General features: G+C 44.1%; 1 pseudogene; it reads right to left on the bottom strand.

Moving 5' to 3' along the window:
- Nucleotides 1-1,117, bottom strand: part of LOC139396826 (acetyl-coenzyme A synthetase 2-like, mitochondrial) — a 32,544-nt pseudogene extending 31,427 nt beyond the window's left edge.
- Nucleotides 1,118-7,500: the final 6,383 nt, after the last annotated feature.

The following is a 7,500-nucleotide window of genomic DNA, read 5'->3' as shown; positions in this document are numbered from 1 at the left end:
TGTTTTGCAAGGAGGAATGGGAAAAAATTCAGTCTCTCGATGTGCAAAACTGATAGAGACATACCCCAAGCGACTTACAGCTGTAATCGCAGCAAAAGGTGGCGCTACAAAGTATTAACTTAAGGGGGCTGAATAAATTTGCACGCCCAATTTTTCCGTTTTTGATTTGTTAAAAAAGTTTGAAATATCCAATAAATGTCGTTCCACTTCATGATTGTGTCCCACTTGTTGTTGATTCTTCACAAAAAAATACAGTTTTATATCTTTATGTTTGAAGTCTGAAATGTGGCAAAAGGTCGCAAAGTTCAAGGGGGCCGAATACTTTTGCAAGGCACTGTAGGACTAACTGGTTGAGGTAGTTACTCTGGGTGACTCTACTGACAGGGGATATAGGACCAACTGGTTGAGGCAGTTACTCTGGGTGACTCTACTGGTGGGGGATATAGGACTAACTGGTTGAGGCAGTTACTCTGGGTGACTCTACTGACAGGGGATATAGGACCAACTGGTTGAGGCAGTTACTCTGGGTGACTCTACTGACAGGGGATATAGGACCAACTGGAGTACTATATTTACTACAGAATTATTATTTTCAAAATAAAGGTCAAATGTATTTCAACCAATCAAAACAACTCTATGGAGCTTTTTATTTTAAGGTAAAAAAAAAAAAACAACAATCCACATGGTTATTACACTGGCTATTAGGTACGTTAGCTAGAATATGGTTTAGATATAGCAGTACAAAAACAATTGAAAATATTTCTTACATATTGTATATTTTGTGGAGAAAACGTTATCTTACCAGATACATTGAGTTTTCCCCCTTCAAACCATTTTATTTTGCCTTGACTGAAGTCACAGTTCTGAACCGTGTGAAAGGGACTTATTCACGACAGCCTCTGGCGCGCCACTGCGCCCCAAAACCGGTCACTTTCGTTGACGGAGAATTTGTACAGTCCCGAATGATCATATTGTAGCTTCTGCCGAACTGTCGACAGCATTGAAAAACCCGTCGGTTTAATGACGAAGTGAGAGTCAACAAAGAGCCTCTCCAAAGCGAACACATCATGAAACGAAGTTCTTTGTCATAAAGACAGTCTTTTCCGAAGAAGATAGATCGTATCCTTTATCCACCAAAATTGTGAAACAACATTTAAAAGCATTAAAAAGCACATTTAAAATCACATATACATAATGACAACGGGTTTGTGTTTTATCAAACGAACCATTACGACTCCAGCAAAACTTTTTTCGAAGCAGATGCATTTAAAGGGAAGTCGGAGTCCATTGTGGGCCGACAATAAAGGCGCAGAAGTTGGGCCAGCCTATGACAACAGATGACTAAAGTGGGGCATTTCCACCCCCATTAGATTTTTTTTACTTGATTAGGCTATAGTATAGGCCAGTGGTCACCAACTTTTCCATTTATTTTTTACCCCATTTTCTCCGCAATTTAATGGTATCCAATCTTGTCTCATCGCTGCAACTCCCGTACGAACTCGGGAGAGGCGAAGGTCGAGAGCCGCGCGTCCTCCGAAACACAACCCAACCAGGCCGCACTGCTTTTTAACGAAGCCAGTCGCACCAACGTGTCGGAGGAAACATTGTACACCTGGCGACCGTGTCAGCGTGCACTGCGCTCGCCCTCCACAGGGGTAGCTAGTGCGCGATGGGACAAGGACATCCCTGCCGGGCAAGCCCTTCCTAACCTGGACGACGCTGGGCCAATTGTGCGCCGCCCCATGGGTCTCCCGGTCGCGGCCGGCTGCGACAGAACCTGGACTTGAACCAAGATCTCTAATGGCACATCTAGCACTGCGATGCGATCCCTTTGACCGGTCGGGAGGCCCATACCCAACCTTTTCTGAGTCAAGATCACTGTCACAGTCAAAAAGCAAGACGAGATCTACCGCTGACTTTTAAAAAAAAATTAACATTAAGCTTATAAAACAGTTCTTTCGGAATGAGGTTTGGGCAGTAGGCCTAATACATTATCACAGCATATTGTCTGTGTGCTTGGCCTGCCAATATTGTTATTCTCAGACCATATTACATTTCAAAACTATAGCTTTGATAACAACATTGATCAGTTGGTGTAGCACTTGCAAGGCACCGAGGAGCATGAATTGAAATAATGTTTATTTTTATTTTACTGGACTGATGGTGACCTGTTAGTCATGGTGCTTCCAAGACAACTGAACAAAAAAAACGAGGTCAAATCATGAGGCCAGTGATTTTCAGGTCGGAAGGTCTGAGCCCCAGAAAGATGGCCGACTTTCCGACTTACAATTCCGAGTTGGATGACCGTTCTTTCTCACGGTCCCTGCTCTCTCAGTCCTTTCCTCCGGTGAGACTGACAGAGGATACACCTTCTTCCACACGATGACGAAACTCGAGTCACACTGCCTCTCCCTCACGCACAAATACATGTTGTTCCTACGACCAGAGAAAGTTAAAATATTCCTCTATAAATAGACACGACGAGCTGCTAATAATAATACAAACGCAGGACTATTAATATACTTGGCTAGCAAGGAGGCTCGTGTTGTTTACATATTGCTTAATGTTTACATACTGCTTTACTCATATGTATATACTGTATTCTATTCTACTGTATTTTAGTCAATGCCACTCCGACATTGCTTGTATATATTTCTTTTACTTTTAGATTTGTGTGTACTGTTGTGAATTGTTAGATATTACTGCACTGTTGGAGCTAGGAACACAAGCATTTCGCTACACCCGCTAAATATGTGTGCTGACCAATACAATTTTATTTGATTTGATTTAGTGGGGTGAGCTATAGGAGGACAGGCTCATTGTAATGGCTGGAATGGAATTTGTGGAAAGATATCAGACATATGGAAACCACTTGTTTGACTCCATTCCATTGATTCCATTCCAGTCATTACAACGAGCCCGTCCTCCTATAGCTCCCCCCACCAGCCTCCGCTGTTGGCTAGTCATTCATCGCAGTTGCAGTGCCACAGGACGTACAGAGAAGCACGTTTTATGTTTTATAATAATGGTGAATAAAACACTGTTGACGGTGCTGAATAAAAACTTAAACATGAGCTCCTTCATAAAAACAGCAGCTCTTTGCTGTATTCTTAGACATTTTCTGTGTGGTCATGGTTTAAAATGTATTCATTCTTACGTACGTACGGTAGTAGCATATCAAACTGTTCTGTGGCAGGGGGTAGTGGAAGCTCTTTTATAGGCACGGTGATTTGAGCTATCCGATTGGCCAGCGCAGTAGGCACACTCGATTTAGCAACAGATCTCCTGGTCTGCAGGGTAGGCGGAGTTTGTATTTTCAGACAAATGAAATAGTTCGAAATAAGAACACTTTGCTTACCCGGTGCGCGCGGGACTTCTGAATCAAGTGCATCTACAGGCAACAGCGCAACAGAACAGAACATAAAAACAATGAGCGCAAGACTTTATCGTTGGCTTTTTCTACAGACATATTTGGTGCTCCACTAGTAGATCGCGATCGACCGGGTGGTGACCACTGGTATAGGCTATTATATTTTGGTGAAATTCGAGTATACCTAATTTAAAACTAAATTATAACCATGAACCTATATGTCGATTATGCCTATATCTGTCATAATATATCATGTGTTTTATGTAATTATAAGCTACTCTTAATTAAATGTATTTAGATGCACACAAAAAACACCCAGGAAATCTTCCATCTGAATAACAATAACATTTTTATTACTATTTAAATATACAGAACACATAGACAAAAAACAAACACAGCTTGTTGATTTCCAACTACATGAATGTAGCTATATGTCATAATTCTAATATTTCTATCATAGGTAAGATGAAATCCACCACACACCATATATACAAAGGTATGTGGACACCCCTTCAATTTAGTGGATTCGGCTATTTCAGCCACACCCATTGCTGACAGGTGTATAAAATTGAACAGACAGCCATGCAATCTCCATAGACAAACACTGGCAGTAAAATGTTCCGTACTGAAGAGCTCAGTGATTTTCAACGTGTCTCTTTCATTGGATGCCAGCTTTCCGACAAGCCAGTTCGTCAAATTTCTGCCCTGCTAGAGCTGCCCCCGGTCAACTGTAGGTGTCTGTTATTGTGAAGTGGAAACATCTAGGAGCAACAACGGCTCAACTGCGAAGTGGTAGGACACACAAGCTCACAGAACGGGACCGCCTAGTGCTGAAGCACGTAGTGCATAAAAAATGTTTGTCCTCGGTTGCAACACTCGCTACCGACTTCCAGACTTCCTCTGGAAGCAACGTCAGCACAAGAACTGTTCGTTGGGAGCTTCATGAACTGGGTTTCCATGGCCGAGCAGCCTCACACAAGCCTCAGATCACCATACACATTGCCAAGTGTCAGCTGGAGCAGTGTAAACAGGTTCTCTGGAGTGATGAATCAGGCTTCACCGTCTGGCAGTCCGATGGACAAATCTGGGTTTGGCGGATGCCAGGAGAACGCTACCTGCCCGAATGCATAGTGCCAACTGTAAAGTTTAGTGGAGGAGGAATAATGGTCTGGGGCTGTTTTTCATGGTTCGGTCTAGGCCCCTTAGGTCCAGTGAAGGGACATTTTAATGCAACAGAATACAATGACATTCTAGACGATTCTGTGATTCCAACGTTGTGGCAACAGTTTGGGGAAGGCCCTTTCCTGTTTCAGCATGACAATGTCCCCTTGCACAAAGCGAGGTCCATACAGAAATGGTTTGTCGAGATCGGTGTGGAAGAACATGATTGACCTGCACAGAGCCCTGACCTCAACCCCATCTTCGGGATGAACTGGAACGGCAACTGTGAGCCAGGCCTAATCGCCCAACATCAGTGTCCAACCTCACTAATGCTCTTGTGGCTGAATGGAAGCAAGTCCCCGCAGCAATGTTCCAACATCTAGTGGAAAGCCTTCCCAGAATAGTGGAGGCTGGTTGTAGCAGCAAAGTGGGGACCAACTCCATGTTAATGCCCATGATTTTGGAATGAGATGTTAGACGAGCAGGTGTACATTTCAAGGGGATAGGTCTATTTTGTGTAAAAATGTTCATGCATCCTCTCAAGATGAGTCTCTTGATGTTCACATTATTCCACAGCATTTTTATCATAACATGTATCTTTCGCCTTGTGTGGTTTGACCATTACCTTGGAAAATAATATGGGCCAGTACAATATGCAAAGACTGATCCATGTAACCAAATAGTTAAGTCTTCTTAAAGTTGTACAATAGCTGCCAGATTACAACATAGTAGAAAGGTATAGACCAGGTTATAGTTGTAGTAGTTTACTGAGTTGGAATTCCCACGATGGAAAATTTGATCTGGACAAAATTAATCCCCATGACAGGAAGATTGTGGAGGTTGACGATATCCGGTATTGGTGTCATAGGAACATTATGAATATATTTTGCTAGAAAGAATAATGTGTATTGTAACTAATACTATCTTTTTTATAATGGTATGGATGTCAGGAGTATGTAAACAGTGTTCTTTACAGAGAGGGCATCAACAGGCCCTAGCATAGTCTTTAGAAGAATGCGTTCATATCAGTGACTGGGCTCTATCTTCTCTGCAGGATTCAACTGTCCTTTTGTCTGTTTGTCCTCTGTCTCCGTCGGCTGTCTCTGCCCCACTGGTACGTCCCCTGAAACTGTCCCCAGTGGTCCTCCATCAGGATGTGTCCCCAGCATCTTAGCGCTGTGTTCCAGAGCTTTAGCCCTGAGTGCTGCAATGCTATTCTCTCTCAGTTCCTCTTTGGATATGGGCGATCTGGTATTCTCTCTCCTCTCCTCCTCCTCCTCTTCCTCCACCTTTCGCTCCACCACTCTCTCCCTCTCTCGTTCCCTGGCAGGAAGTTTGGAGAGGGGAGCTTCCAGTTTTACAGGAGAGGTCGGAACAGGGGTATCTATGGACTTCTTGTGCATACCTGGAAGGAAAAGGAATCGTTTGTATTTTGGTAGGTAACAGAGTGAGAACACATCCCACTTGGAGACACACACACACACACACACACACACACACACACACACGACTAAAAACAGTGGCGCTACAGTACTAGGAAACTAAAGCTCGTACTGAGCTGTAGCTGGCAGGTAGGTCTCGGTCAGTTATTGTTTCTGACCTCCACCATGGTCTGACCTCCATCATGGTCTGACCTCCACCATGGTCATCATGGTGAGGAAGCAACATGGCAAAGGCACCTTCACTAACAGTTCACAGAGGTTTAAACTGCTCGTTGAACTATGGTATGTGGTTAGGTGTCACACCCTGATCTGTTTCACCTGTCTTTGTGATTGTCTCCACCCCCCCCCCCCCCCTCCAGGTGTCACCCATCTTCCCCATTATCCCCTGTGTACTTATATCCCTATATTATCTCTTGTGTATTTATATCCCTATATTATCCCTTTTGTATTTATATCCCTATATTATCCCCTGTGTATTTACACCTGTGTTCTCTGTTTGTCTGTTGCCAGCTCGTCTTGTTTGTCAAGTCAACCAGCATTTTTTTTGTATCAGCACCTGCTTTTCCCCAGTCTCTCTTTTCTCATCCTCCTGGTTTTTGACCCTTGCCTGTCCTGACCCTGTACCCACCCGCCTGGGCCTGACCCTGAGCCTGAGCCTGCCCGCCGTCCTGTACCTTTGCCCCTGTTGCTGTAGTAAACATTGTTACTTCGACACGGTCTGCAGCTGGGTCTTACATTGATACCTGATAGTTCGGTAAAGCAAGCCGCCCACCTTAACGTTCTCAGTCGTACATACTGCACTATCTACATCCAAGTTTGTTTTTTGTTTTTTTAATGAGCAGGGCCATGATCTCAATGTCAGACTTCATCCCAGGGCTTGTCGGGAGTTGATAAAAGTGTCAATGACGGGTGTTAATCAATATCGTGATAATCTTTATTTTATCAGATTGAATTAACATCTCTGCCTGTCGTCCTATCTGTCAATTGAGTAGTATAGATCAATGAGACAGTGACAGCGTACTGTGGATACACACACACACACACACACACACACACACACACACACACACACACACACACACACACACACACACACACACACACACACACACACACACACACTCCACCCCACCCCACCAACCCACATTAACGCAGTACCTTACCAAGTAGCCATGGGGCACAGGAGTCCATGATACCGTCCTTGGCTGACTTGAGGATGGACTCGGGCAGAGGGATGGAGTGGCGGACCATGGCACCGTACAGGCCGTACTCCGCCATCACACTGCTGTGACCCCAACACTTCTCCCTCTTCCTCCACTTGGCACGGCGGTTCTGAAACCAAACCTGCAGGGAGAGAGGAAGGGACAGAGGATGGAAGTTTAGGTTTATTTTAACATCTTGATACATATGCAGAAACATCGTATCAAACTTTATTTGTCACATGCGCCGAATACAACAAGTGTAGACTTTACCGTGAAATGCTTTACTGACAAGCCCTTAACCAACAGTGCAGTTCACAAAGAGTTA

Source organism: Oncorhynchus clarkii, unplaced genomic scaffold (genome assembly GCF_045791955.1).
Source record: "Oncorhynchus clarkii lewisi isolate Uvic-CL-2024 unplaced genomic scaffold, UVic_Ocla_1.0 unplaced_contig_9439_pilon_pilon, whole genome shotgun sequence".
NCBI classification, from domain to species: Eukaryota; Metazoa; Chordata; class Actinopteri; order Salmoniformes; family Salmonidae; genus Oncorhynchus; species Oncorhynchus clarkii.
Note: the sequence above shows the minus strand (reverse complement) of the source record. Positions and strands in the feature narration are given on the sequence as shown.